Here is a 15,261-nt window from a genome sequence, read left to right as displayed (position 1 = left end):
CATCTGAAAACATGTCTTTTTCTTTAGTGTGATTGGACTAAATTTTGTCATGTGACCACCTCTGGCCCGATACCCCTAAACAGAAAAATGTCAAGTCCTGATTTGCTTAAAGTTGGAATCCTATACCTGGCAGGAAGAGAAGTATTCACATGGTTAATTACGACTAATTGGTATCAGTCCTAAAAGTGAAAATGGAGCCAGCTTCCAGGAAGTCAGATGGTCCAGCTGGGGACCAGAGAAACATGCGAACCAAAGTAGCACTGTGGCACCAGAAGGGCTGGTGAAACGAACACTGTGACTGTCAACAGGGTTCGCCTTACTCCCTCCTGAGATAGTTTTGATCCATTAAAATTCTGCCCACTTCTCATCCAATATCTATCTGTACTTTAAATACACTTGACCCTTGAATATGGTGGGGTTAGGGACAGCCGACCCTCCGTGAATCCAAAAATCCACATGTAGCGTATAGTTAACCCTCCAAATATGAGATGCCTCACATCATTATGTAGGACTGCCATGTTTATCATTGAGAAGATCCACGTGTAAGTGAACTGGGCAGTTCAAACCCAGGTTCAAGGGTCAGCTGTACTCCTCACTCTGTCCGCCATCACTATGACAGGCGCGGCCACCCGCAGCTCTTGCCTCTCCTTACCTACCATTCCTTGTCTGTGATCTCATGCTGCTCTCTTCTACTGTTCAGTTGTTGTTAAATTTATCTGTTGTTGCAGTTGTGGGATCCATTTTTCATGGAAAATGCTTTTTTGTGTTATTACATTAAAACTAAAGAGAACAATATTATCTAAATTCTCCCTCTTCCTCTTGAGATTGACCATATCCTTCACCTTGATTGTATTGATTGCCCATTCTCCATCCCTTGAATTTTGGTCGTATCCATCTATAAATACCGTGGTGGATCCTTCCTTGTTATTACCCGTCAGTGACTCCTGCCAGCCACTTGCTGAACAGTAGTGCGGGATGGTGTGGAGGGAGGACATTGAGTGACAGCTGTGACATTAGTTCAGGATTGCTGCCTGGGGCACCAGGCCTCTCCTGCACATTGTCTTTAAAGATGTGGCCTCTCCTGGGTGTTCACCTTCAGCTGGCTGATATGACACACAGTAAGCCCCTTAACTCATGGAGTCTTCACGTTCTAAGTGATTTTCTTTCCTCCATTGTTGCAATTCATTTTGGAAATTTCCTTTGGTAAGAATCTGTCTCAAATTTTATTTTTTTTCTTTTGTGGGAGTCAGAAAGCCTTTATTTTTTTTTAACATTTCTTACTGAGTTATAACCATTTTACAATGTTGTGTCAAATTCTAGTGAAGAGCATAACTTTTCAGTTATACATGAACATATATATATTCATTGCCACATTTTTTTCTCTGTGAGCTACCATAAGATCTTGTATATATTTCCCTGTGCTATACAGTATAATCTTGTGTATCTATTCTACATTTTGAAATCCCAATCTGTCCCTTCCCACCCCCCACTCCCTTGGCAACCACAAATTTCTATTCTATGTCTATGAGTCTATTTCTGTTTTGTATTTTTGTTTGTTTGTTTTGTTTGTTTATTTGTTTGTTTTAAGATTTCACTTATAAGCAATCTCATATGGTATTTTTCTTTATCTTTCTGGCTTACTTCACTTAGAATGACATTCTCCAGGAGCATCCATGTTGCTGCAAATGGCGTTATGTGGTCAGTTTTTATGGCTGAATAGTATTCCATTGTATAAATATACCACCTCTTCTTTATCCAGTCATCTGTTGATGAACATTTAGGCTGTTTCCATGTCTTGGCTATTGTAAATAGTGCTGCTATGAACATTGGGGTGCAGGTGTCATCCTGAAGTAGGGTTCCTTCTGGATATATGCCCAGGAGCGGGATTCCTGGGTCATACAGTAAGTCTATTCCTAGTCTTTTGAGGAATATCCATACTGTTTTCCACAGTGGCTGTACTAAACTACATTCCCACCAGCAGCAAAAATAAGTTCAAAATGGCAATAAACACACATCTATCAATAATTACTGTAAATGTTAATGCACTAAATGCTCCAGTCAAAAGACATAGAGTGGCAGACTGGGTAATAAAGCAAGAACCTTCAATATGCTGCATACAAGAGACCCACTTTAGGGAGAAGGACACATATAGATTGAGAGTGAAAGGATGGAAAAGGATATTCCATGCAAATGGAAAAGCCAAAAACGCAGGTGTAGCAGTACTGATTTTAGACAAAATAGACTTTAAAACAAAGGCCATAAAGAAAGATAAGGACATTTTATAATGGCTAAAGGAGTGATACAAGATGAGGATATTACACTTGTAAATGTATATGCACCCAATATAGGAGCCCCTAAGTACATAAAACCACTACTAACAGAGATAAAGGGGGATATTGATGGGAATACAATCATAGTTGGAGATTTTAACACTGCATTAACATCACTAGACAGATCTTCCAGACAGAAAATGAATAAGGCAACAGAGAAATGTCTCAAATTTTAAAATCTGATGGTTGTTTTAGTCTCTCCTTCAATTCTAACTTCCTCTGCATTTATAAGGTGTCAACCTGAGGCAAAACCATATTTCCTCCATGATCACCCATCTCTGTGTTAGAGAGTCACTGGGCACATTTTTTAGGGGCCTGATGTATGCGACCATGGACTCCTTCACCCGCTCTTGCCTCCTCATATTTAAGGAGGCACAGGTGAGCTCCTCACATCCCTCTGTATTTTGGTGTGGATTTCAGAGTACTTGACAGTTTTTTAAATGTCAGTTGTGCATTGAGGTATGATCGCTTTTTGATTTCATTAAAGAAAAGTTTCTTTGTCTATATTTTGTTCACTTTCTTTTACTTGACAGGAGTCAATGGAAGTAAAAAATGTTAAAATATCCTCACATTGTCAAGTTTAGACCTGCATTTAATTACTTTTTAGTAACCAGTTATTGAGATTTTTGTAATGGTACTGATTTTCTTAAATTAATATGATTGGGTTTTTACAAGATTTCTTTTATCCTATTAGAAACAAGTAGGGACCTAGTTGCTTTCAGTCTGAAGTCATAAAAATGTTCATCTTCAAAGTGATTTCCTATCTTACAACACAGCAAAGTGTCTTCAAAGTGTCTCAAATAAAATACTACCTAGGGAGTTGTACTTAAAATTTAGCTTTAAAATCCCTTTTTTTTCCCTTCTTTAAAGGTCTTTCCTTAAAGATGTATTTACTTGGCTGAAATGTGACTTGAGATTTATAGCTAATTTATGCAGGAAAATGTGTAGCCCAGCTTCATAAATATTCAAGACAGTAATAATGGGAAGAAATATGAAGAAAAACTTACATCTTATTAGTGATCAGTGGTTCTCTTTACCTTATGCTATAGGTTAGGGACCTTATAGTAGCCACGAAAAAGAAGAAAGTATTTTCCTTTGCAAAAATATAAAATGAACCCTAATGTTTCCATTTTGCATATTTGTAAGTTCCTTGCATTTTAGGAAATACATGGAGGAAATGCTCTGTTCCATTTTTTGATGCAAACTTACATTTTTACAATCTCCATGCTCCATCACTTGTAGCATTTTTTTGTCCGCCCTCAACTTCTAAATGTAGATTACCAAATTAAATTCTTTGCCGTTTGACTTAGATAATACAAACATGTATTAGAGCCTTGTTCTAGCATGCTTTATTATTGTCTTTGATAAAAATATTTTTTTCTCAAAAGGCATCCAAGAGGGAGAAGTGACTGAATTGCCAAAATTATTCCATTGCAAAGTAGTCCTGATACACGGATCCCAAAGGTATAAGGGGCTCCAGTGTGATTCTTATTTAATGATGGTTCTCCTGTTGCTGACATCTCTGGGAATATCGTGACTAACAAGGCTGCATTCCTTTCTGCATCCATCCCATCTTAGCTGCTAACATGCCGGCTTCGTCTGCCTGTTGCTATGGTTTCCCAGCAGTGATTGGCCATGACTTGTTGCTTGAAATTATACTTAGGCACATCCTCATAGAATTTTATCTTTCTACTGTGATTTTGGTTGTTCTCAGTTTCGCATAAAGCAGTAATCCACTTTTCCACTGAGTTTTCTTGACTACAGCAAAACTGAATGTCCCAAAGCCTTGGCTGGCTCAGGATTTCTGGGTGCCTGTCTTGTTAGTGGTAGACCCTGGACTCATGATATCACTGCTGCTCATGCAGCTGAGCAGACGGCATGATCCCTGAGTTGCCTTTAACGCCACATGCTATTTCTTTAAAATGATGTGGCTGTGGGTTTCATCGTCACATCATGGAAGGACTGACACTGCACATCTGTGAAAATTTATGCCTTATGTCAGATTACAAAGTGCACACTAAGGCCATCTTGGGGCCATTAGCCAGGAGCATTCTGCTCTGATGCTGTTGTATTTTGCCAGCTAGACTTTCTGGCAACAATCAGGCTTTATTTTGTTCTCTTTCTTGAATGTTCTGCTGTTTGATGATACTTTGCCTAAATAGTAATATCCAATAATCACTTTTATTTTTTCATCTCCATAATGTTCTTATGCTCCGATGCAATCTTCCACTTCGATGGACTTCAGACTCATTCTCATTACTAATGTTACTGAATAACAATTAATAAACATTGATTAAAGTAAGATCCTTTTAGAGAGAAGTACAGAATCAAAGGAAAGAGGAGAATTTTGATTTTTAAAACATCAGATTGTCTAATTTTTAAATTAGCTTTTTTCTACCCAAAGTTAGCTTTTACATGGTACTCCTGGCCATAGTCAAAAATAAAGGGGAAAAAAACAGTGAGGACATGGGGGAAGCAAGATGCTAATGCATGTTATATGAAGCTGTACACTCACATTCTCTGCACATAGTCATTCAGATTGAAGTCTTAAAAATAATTTGCTAAGACATTTTTCCCACTCTCAAATACATCTGTCTCTAATGAATGGCCAGCCACTCCCCAGGAGTATCTTAGAATTCAATTGGAAAGACTAGTTTTAGATGTGGAGAGACAAAATTACAATCACTATACTCTTTAATTTGGCCGTGATTACGAAGTGTAACTTCATCATTAGTTAATGAAAAAAAACCTCAAAAGAATAGTAGACTCTGGACATAGGTAATTTGAGAGGACAACCCGTGAGCTAGACAATTTATTCTGTTAAAGAACAGTTAAGAAAGAGGTTAGTGAATATTCACTTACTATCTTAAAACTTAAGTTAAATTTAAATGCATCCAGTATCTGGAAATTATAAATCTGAGTTGCCATCTAAGTCCGTGTGTTAATCAGGGCAAAGAGTTTTCCTGGAATGTTGAAACAATTGTTATTAATATTGTCAAGGATTGTTGATTTGTAACCTCCAGAGGATGTTAGTTGTAAGAGGTTACACTTACTAGATATTTTGTTTTGTAAAACCATATTTACTCACTCAAAGTTTTAAACCATGTTTCTATGAAAGATACATTTTCACCACAACTTTGATGATAAATTAGCTCAATTTAGCTCTAACAAAACCAATCAGTATAAAAAGACAGTACAGAATTTCTTTCGAGTAGGAACATGGCTCCAGTTCTATTTCTCTCCCTAGAATATAATTACTAGTAAAATAAAAAGATAAGTAAGAAAAAAAGTGGTCTTGAAAATGACACAGATTTTTCCATTTGTGATCACCTAGGGTTTGAGAATATTCAGCTGGACAAGGGCTTTAACAGAGGACTGTCTCCTAAGACTCAAAATCGATACTGTGACTGATGGTAAACTCTTATCAGTAATGATGCCTTTATGACGTGCTGCATTTTGTGTTACTTTGCACACTTCCCCTCCTTTGTTATTTTGAGTCTACGTGGTGTGTAACACAAGATTTGAAGTCAGAAGTGTTACACACTGGTCTCATTCTGCTGCTTGCTTCCTCTATGTCCTCAAACACGTCACTTCAATTTTCTGATTCTCTGTTATCTCTGAAATGAAGAAGGACTTTGTAAGAATCAAATGGCGGAAATTTGGGACAAAAAATTTTAAAATGGGTGTTAATTGTTAATTTAGTAGTTGTTGAGGTTTATCTCCTGGGTTTCTGAGGATGGCTTGTTATCTGTAAGAACACAGGACCGCATTTATCTTACTCTAGACATGAGAAATACTCTCTGAATCACTACAGAAAATGTATGAAATGGAGACAAATAAAAATAACCATTTTAAGGGAAAAATGCATTTTTTCCCCCAGAAAATTGTTCTTTGTCCATTTATAAGCCCTTTCCTGCTTTGACTTTGAGGCTCCCAACAAAACTCAATACTGTGTGAAATTTTATTGTTTTAGCTTAAGCACATTTCTCGTCATCGGAGTAACCCACAGTTATTACAATGACATAAAACATAGGTAAATGTAAATCAGCTGATGGCAATCTTTTATACTGGAAAGATTACGGAGCGGAAAGTCCACAGAGATTTGGGCTCAGATTTCAACATATCTGTCTTCTTACTCTGAACTGTGGGGAGATGATTAAATTATTCTGTTTCTCAACTTGCTAATTATCTGATAAGGACAATAATATTCAATTATCCAAAATATCCCATGTGAGGGGTATAATACAAAACTGTCTTCCATAGCACGTGGCACGTAACTGCTTAATAAAAAGCTAATAGTCTTATTTCTTTGCTTAACATTTTAAAAGGACTTTTCATCTGTAATAAAACCAGGAGATTTACCTTTGGAAAAAACCTCAAAGGTTATCAACCCTCCCAAGCTTTCTTTTCGATTTACTTGCCTGCTTAGTCTTCTGGTTCACAGTGTCATTAACTACGGCTTCCATGTCAGTTCCCCGGGCAGCTTCTACTTTTAAGTAAGCTTCCGTTTCTTAATTTCATATTCAAAATGTGGAGCTCAGGGTTAGATGCACCAGACCTTAAGTGACTGGACTCCAGAGTGTGAGCTCTCTTTGTTTCTATCAGTAGAACTTCTTTTTCACCTTCCTCTTTCCACCACCCCACCACAAGAGGGTGACTGTGGTCATCCTCCAATTCCACTGAAGTGTTGCCTACTCAACCTAGTATCTATGTTTTTGAATTGCAAATATAAGTACAGGATTTTAGATCTATTCTTAATAAGCTTTATCTGCCTTGTTTTAGCCCATTGATTCTCTTCCAATTTCATAGACTTTTACTCTGATCTCATCAATGAATGTTTTAACAAGCCAACCTGCTTTGTAGCATTGACTGAATGCTTCATATATGTTTAGAAATATTTTTACTTTTAAAAAAGGGAATAGAAAAAAGCCGATATGTAATTCAATGACATACCCCTGGAGCAATTTCTCCAGGTTGCCAACACTGAATTGATAAACACTCATTTTTGAGAGAGTTGCTCAAATAGTCATTAATCCATGCTTACAATTTAGTGTCCATTTCTCCTTATTTGCAATGCTTCAGAAATATTTTGCTGAATGTACACTAAAATGAAAACATGCAATTTATAAAGAGTCACTTAGTCCACTGGTCTAAAGATCCAAATGGGATATAGGAAATCAGTCTTTTTTACATGATGTCTTTTAGCAAGGATGGTAATTATCAATATTACTTTTGTATTCTTTAACAAATCACGTATTTAATAATCTTTGTAGAATTTTTACCTTGTTATCAACATACTGGTTTGAAATGATAGATTCTAGATTCCATTATTTTTTCAATTAAACAATCCCCTTTCATGTAATTCATTTAATTTAATCATTATATTATTATTTTTTATTTTATAGAATAACAAATACATGGTGAGCATCTAGTATGTGCTAAGCCCAGTGATGATGTAATGCTGAACGAGGCACGTTCCTTTTCCTTGTGAAACTCATGTCACAAGGAGTTAGCCAGACAGGAAATGCCTCACCTAACACATAAATAAAGGAAATGTAGGAAGAAGTAAAATCAGAAAGGAAAATGATAGATGGTATGATAGAGAATAATAGAGGCCAATTTTCATAGATAAATTGTGAGAAAATGATTGTCTAGGACAGTAATATTTTATTGCATTTTTTTGTCTTAATTGATATTTTTAAAATATTCCAGCCCCAAACACCAAAATAGACTTTTTTTTTCAAATATGCAAGGAATACTTGGCAAGACAGGCCATATGCTAGACCATCAGACAATTCTCAATACATCCAAATGGATTGAAATGTTGGAGTTATATTCTCTGACCCTAGTGGAATTATATTAGAAATATATATTAGACATCAGTAACAGAAGAATTGCAAAGTTCTTGGAAAATTTTTAAATATTAGCGCAAATCTTCAGGGCTATGCTGAATGAAAGAAACCAGCCTAATAAGTTACAAACTACATTGAGTCCATTTATTTGGCATTCATTTTATTGTTTCTTTTTTTAATTGAAAAAAATATTGTTGATGTACAATGTAAGTTACAGGTGTACAACATAGTAATTCACAATTTTTAAAGGTTATACTCTGTCTATAGTTATTATGAAATATTGGCTATGTTCCCTGTATTGTACAATATATTCTTATAGCTTGTTTTATAAGTAACAGATTGTACCTCTTAATTCCCTCCCCCTATATTGCCCCTCTCCCAGCCCTCTCCCTACTGGTAACCACTAGTTTGTTTTCTGTATCTGTGAGTCTGCTGCTTTTTTGTTATATTCACGAGTTTGTTGTATTTCTTAGATTCTACATATAAGCGATATTATACAGTATTGGTCTTTGTCTGACTTGTTTCACTTAGCATAGACACCCTCCAAGTCCATTCATATTGTTGCCAATGGCAAATTTTCATTCTTTTTTGTGGCTGAGTAGTATTCCTCTGTGTGTGTGTGTGTGTGTGTGTGTGTCACATCTTCTTTATCCATTCATTTATTGCTGGACACTTAGGTTGTTTCCATTTCTCAGCAATGGTAAATAATGCTGCTATGAATACTGGGATGCATGTATTTTTTCAAATTCATGGGATTTTTTTCAGGTATATACCCAAGACTGGAATTGCTGGGAGTAATATTTTAGATTACAAGGGGCCAGCTATGTGAATAATCAAGAGAATAAATGTTAAGCAGAGAAACCATGCAAACGCCATGGACAGAAAATATTGTATTTTTTCTGAAGTGGGACAGTGATCCAGGGGACAAAGGTGTGGTCAACAGGGAAAGAGCAGCAGCGGGTGAGGAGGAAGATGCAGTCAGGAGTCAGATCCTCAGGGGACTGACTGCTTTTGACAAGATTGGATTTTACTCTGTAAATTGAGTTCCATTAATGGGCGGTGATATGGTCATCATAGCATTTCAAAGTGATTGATGTGGACAGCGAAAATCGGTAGAATGCACAGAAGAAGAAGGGAGAAGAAGGGGGAGGAGAGGGAGGAAGGGGAGAAGAGGGTTGAGGGGGAGGGGATGGGGAGGAGGAGACGGGAGGGGGGAGGGGATGGGGAGGAGGAGACGGGAGGAAGGGGAAGGGGAGGAGAGGAAAGGGGAGGAGGGGGGGAGGGACAGACTAGTCTGGAAGACTTGTGATTTTCCAACAAAGAGATAATGAATGCATGATTTTAGCTCAATTTCCCCAAGAGAAAACACGCATCAGTTACAAAATGAATCTTTCCAAATAATTCATAAATATGCTGAATGATCAATATACTGAATGGTCAATTTGCCAAATTTACCAATTTACTGGAAAACATTATTTATTCATAAAGTTTCAGGATATTTTGATTGCAGTGGATAGTTTTAATAAACCTTGAAGATTTCTGAGATGTTTCAGCCAAGCAATTTCAGTTTTAACTTGCTATTTGGAAATGTATTTTTTATTCATCATGAGCCATTTCACTCTGACAAGCCAAAATCTCGCGTATCCCTGATTGTTTCGCTAATCCCTGGCTTGGGAATGAGAATGTCTTTGCACTTTCCATGACAAGTCAGGCATAAATTCAATATTGGGACTTTAAAACCAGAGTGAGTTTCTACCTTCCGATAAACTTAGTCACAAACTCATCAATAAACTCAATCAAGTTAATTTTTGAGAGTTTCTTAAGGACTGAAATGTGAATCACCCTTAAACAAACATCACCTACAAATTCACTGCAAAACAAGTGAAGTACGTAAGATTCAGCAGTATTAAAACTACTGTGAGTCAACTCATCTTCCAGACAATTTAAACAATTCTCAAAACCTCTTGAAACCATCCACGCACTACGATATACTGGAAACTCTATAAATATTTCATATGCTTGTGTTAGTGAATTTGCATTTTTGGTTATTGGATTTTTATGAATTGGCTTTTAGACAATTGGTTCTATGCTAATTTTTTTTTTTTAAACAGGATTTTGGTAGACTGATCATTTGGCTTGAACCCCGATAGTGGCAAGGCAAGGTAGAGGGGAGACGATATGGGACTCTGGTTGGAGAAACCACAAGATTTGATGCTGGGCTGGATTTGAAGCACAGGAGGAAAAAGAGAGGTCAGGCCGAGGTTTGAAGACCTGGTGAGGGCTAGCCCAATTTGCGGAGACAAGGAAATCTGCAGTGCAACCATGTTTGCTAGCAAAGGGGAAGGAATATTTCCAAACTGATATTACTGTACACTTGCAATGCTAATATGTGAAGATGTCAAGTAGACAGGGGGATATGCCAGCTGGATCTAACAGGAGAGGTCTAGCATGGAGTCATCAGAATATGGATGGCAATTAAAACCGAAGAATGGGAGGTGAAGAAAGAGACACTAGGATTCACCCCTGAGGTTCTCCAACATTTATTTTGTGTGTGGAAGTAACATAGCTGGGGAAAGAGTCTAAAAGGAAGAGCCAGTGTGACACACTGCTGCAAAAAATAATAAGAGTTTTTTAAGAAGGGTAGAGTTGTCAAGTGTATCCTATAAAATAGAAGCGTTTTATCCACACCACCCCATTTGACTCCTCAAATCCCTTTTTAAGGTTTCCACTTCACTTTATTACTCATATTTTCTATGCTTTGTTTCATGAATACATACATTCACAACCACATGCGTGCGTATGTACACATACCGCATGTGCGTGTATGATTACGTCTGCTTTCTGCTTCCTTCTGAATCATGAATTCTTTAAAGGCAGGCACTCTGTCAATAATCTGTATACGCCCAGCGCGGCATCTGGAAAACACAAAGTGCTCAGAAACATTTGTTGAATTGCATCAAATTATTTCTAATAAGCTTAGTCTCGGTCACTATCAAGACACGAATATAAATATTGATGAAACATGGAAATGGATCTTGCATATTCAAGCTGAAACCAAGAGTGTATTTCAATCCTTACTGGGCATTTTAATCTTCACAGCTGAAAACCAAGTAAAACTTGTTTTGGTGGAACACACATTATTTCTTTTCTGTTTATCTCTAAAGTGATTTCTTTGACTTTTATGAACGTGTCTTGAAACCACACAGTTCAATCACAAATGCTGATCTCAGAGCAGAATATATTCAAAAACCCGTGTCTGCATCTTACCCCAGCCACTGATCTAAAACTTGGACTTGCACCTGCTACGATCGGTTTTACTCATCTTTGCATATGTCACCACGATCCGCGTGCATTTTGAACCATTACTTAAGATTTTGTTATGAAATGTCAGAAGCTGCGGTCTGTGAGAATGATTGGTTTCCTGAAAAGTGCCTCTGCTCATTTGCACATAGACAAAGGCCACGTGTAAGGCTCCTCAACAAAGCTGTAAACTTGGTGTTATGCCATCAAATGAGCAAAAATCCTAGAGATCTGTTTAGTCCTGAGGTTGAAATGTTCTCTGAAACAATGTAAATGGGAAAATGCATTCCGTTCTGTGAGCTAGCATAATAAAACGATAGGAGAATGTAGCCTAATCTAGGTGAGAGAAATTTTTTAAGTCAAAATAAAATGGAAATAGGTTTCCAAAATTAGTAAGCATAATCCAAAAGATAACATGTTTAAATTGGTCTTAAACATAAATCTATGCGCAACAGATTTTCCAGCCCTTCAACGTCACTTTTCAGGGTTATTTCATCATAAAACCACAGAATATCAGCCTTACGATGAATCTTAGAGGGGAGAGAGCATAGCTCTGTGGTAGAGCACATACCTGCCGTGCCCGAGGCCCTGGGTTCAATCCCCAGTACCTTCGTTAAAATAAATAAATAAGCCTAATTACCTCCTCTTCCAACAAAATAAAAATAAATGAAATAAAAATAAATGTAAAATAAATAAATTAATCGACCTTAAACATAAATCTACATGCAACAGATTTTCTAGCCCTTCAACCTCATCAAAAAACTATATTGTCATAAAACTACAGAATATCAGCATTAAGATGAATCTTAGGCAGGGAGGGGATAGCTCAGTGGTAGAGCGCGTGCTTAGCATGCGCAGGGTCCTGGGTTCAATCCCAGGTGCCTCCACTAAAATAATAAATAAATACATAAATATATAAATAAATAAACCTAACCCCCCCCCCAAAAAAAACCAAAACAAAACAAAAAGATGAATCTTAGAAGTCCTGTTTGACTCAAAGGAGGAAGGCCATACGATGTGAGGCAATATCGGGGGAAAGGGACTGGGGAAAGCTATGTTCAAATATCAGCTTACATTGTTTTTCTACCAAACCGCAGGCTTTTCAAAGGAAAGAGGAACGCTTTCATCCCAGTCTAGTTGAGTACCTTGAAGGTTCCCAATAAATAATAAAATGATGGCTAGGTGATATCTGCTCTTAATTATTCTCAAAATGCAGGTAACAGCAACAACAGAGACTTCTTTGTTATGTATTACACAACTACCAACAGCAGCAGCTCAACCCAGTATAAACCCCCCCCCCCTCCCACCGCCGCCACCTCGCGGCGCCGGGAGACTCGGGGCGGCGTCCGGGGCATCGCGCTGGGAGCTCAGAAGCTGACTCTTGAAACTGATCAACCGGAAAGCGCACCGTTTCACAAACGGTTCATTTCGAGATATTTCAATTTTGCGAAACAAAAGAAGACTCGACTCGCTCCAAGTGGACAGAACAGAAGCCGACTTCTAGTTTCTCATCTTGCAAGAATGAATCACCTATAATAACTCCCATTAGCACTAATGGAAATTTGCATGTAATAAATCCTTTCGGTGCCTGGAGAATATACCACAGCTCGTTTAAACTGTCTGGAGCTTTTACCCCTGGGTCTCTCAGAAGTGATGAGCCATCATGTACAGTGTTCCCGGAAAGGAATAGGAAGATAATTAGAGTGTCTCCAATTTTCTTTGATGTAACAGTCATTTTTTTTTTCCCAGAAATGCGTGCATAGGTATCTTAATACGTCCCACACAACTGCACTTCAGGAGAGCTCAGGAAAAAAACACACTGGATCATGCTGAGGGTGGGGAGCTATGGTTATTATGTGGGTCTTATAAGAATTTCCTAAAAGTATAACCACAGTTGGTTATAAAAAAGTTTAGAGAAGATTGTTTATACCTGTAAATACATAATACCTGTGTAACTTTAAAATGATCGTTTTGCTTGATTATCTTAAAATAGGGGGGAAAGTCTCCTAAGATCAAAGTCATACTTTAGTACACTCATTTTTTATTTTATGTGAGAATTCAGTATAATCCAGTTTTTTAAAATTTTTTATTGATTTATAATCATTTTACAATGCTGTGTCAAATTCCAGTGTAATAATCCAGTTTTTACACACAAATTAGGTCTGGGTCCATATACACCGACTGCTTTGGTTGATTTGTCAAGTAAGTGACAAAAAACTGACTTGAGGAATGAATCTGATATGGCAAGAAATGTTTTGAGGCTGACAATTTTGAATTCCTTCAATTAGGACACATTACATTTTTTCCCCAATTTTTTATTGTAATAGAATATCTAAAACATAAAATTTACCATTTTAATCATTTTTAAGTATGTAGTTCAGTGGTGTTAAGTACATTCATATTGTTATGTAACTATCTCCACCATCCACCTCAAAAACTCTTTTCATCTAGGAAAACTAAAACTGTGTCCATGTACCAAGAACTCCCAATTCTCACCACCCTAGCTCCTGGCAACCATCATTCCATTTTGTGTCTCTGTGAATGACAACTCTAGGGACCTCGTATAAGTGGAATCCTACAGTCCTTGTATTTTTGAGACTGGTTCATTTCACTTATCAGAATATCCTCAAGATTCATCCACTTCCAACATGTATCAGAACTTCCTTTGTTGTGGCTGAATAATACTCCATTGTATGTGTATGTCATATTTTCTGTATCTATTTGGATCGCTTCCACCTTTTAGCTATTATGACTACTGATGCTTTAAACACAGATGTCAGGTTATCTCATTGAGACCTTGCTTTCAATTATTTTGAATATACACCCAGAAGAGGGATTAGCTATACTTTTTCCACGATGGCTGCCCCATTTTACATTCCCACTAACAGAGCACAGGGGTTCTAATTTCTCAGCATCCTTGCCAACACTTGTTATTTCCTGGTTTTATTCATACTGTCCATCCTAGTGGGTACGGTATGGTATCTCTGTAGTTTTGTTGTGTATGTCCCTAATAATTAATCATGTTGAGCAGCTTTTCATGAGGACCCAGGAGATTCTGAAGCTCTTTTATTTCTCCAATCATGTTTATACCTCTAGGGTATAAAAATTTATCTCTGTGTTCAATTTTTCATCTTATTCATGGGTACTTCTTCATTGCTTGTATTGAATGCTCTTATTTCAGAATTTTCTGTAGTCCATATTTAATTGTTTCAGCTTTTCCCATTGTCTAGAGGTTTTATTTTATGATAAATTAAGTTCAGTGGTAATATTATAAGTATAATAATATGGTATCTATTTTTATTGATAGTTTTTTCTAATGGTTATGAAACACATTTATTCATAAACTTAATGAATCTAAATCTGAACTTCTGATTTTTCCTAATGAGCCTGCCCCTCCTATAGTCTTCCTCAGCAGAGCCACTCAGGAGATCTGTTCAGTAACCTGATACCAGACGTGAATCAGAGTTTTGAAATTAGAGTGATTTGCTTGCCATCTTTGGTTCACATCTTCATAGAAGTAGGGCTGAAGAGAACTCACCAACTTCTTCAAGTTTATGCCACCTCCTGTATAAATGGGGTAACAACAGAACCTTCTAGGCCTTACTCTGGCACAAATACTGACTGCAGATTAGAAATACTTTTCAAATATTGAAAGACAGCCCCCATATCAGTTATCCTGTTGCTGTCAGGATAAAAATATTGATGTATTTCAAATTTTCTAACATTTCTGAATGCGTATTTCCTCCTCAAGAGACGATTCTGAGTGTTGAAGAAGTACA

Source organism: Vicugna pacos, chromosome 20, assembly GCF_048564905.1.
Source record: "Vicugna pacos chromosome 20, VicPac4, whole genome shotgun sequence".
Classification (NCBI taxonomy): domain Eukaryota; kingdom Metazoa; phylum Chordata; class Mammalia; order Artiodactyla; family Camelidae; genus Vicugna; species Vicugna pacos.
This window is presented reverse-complemented; position numbering follows the sequence as displayed.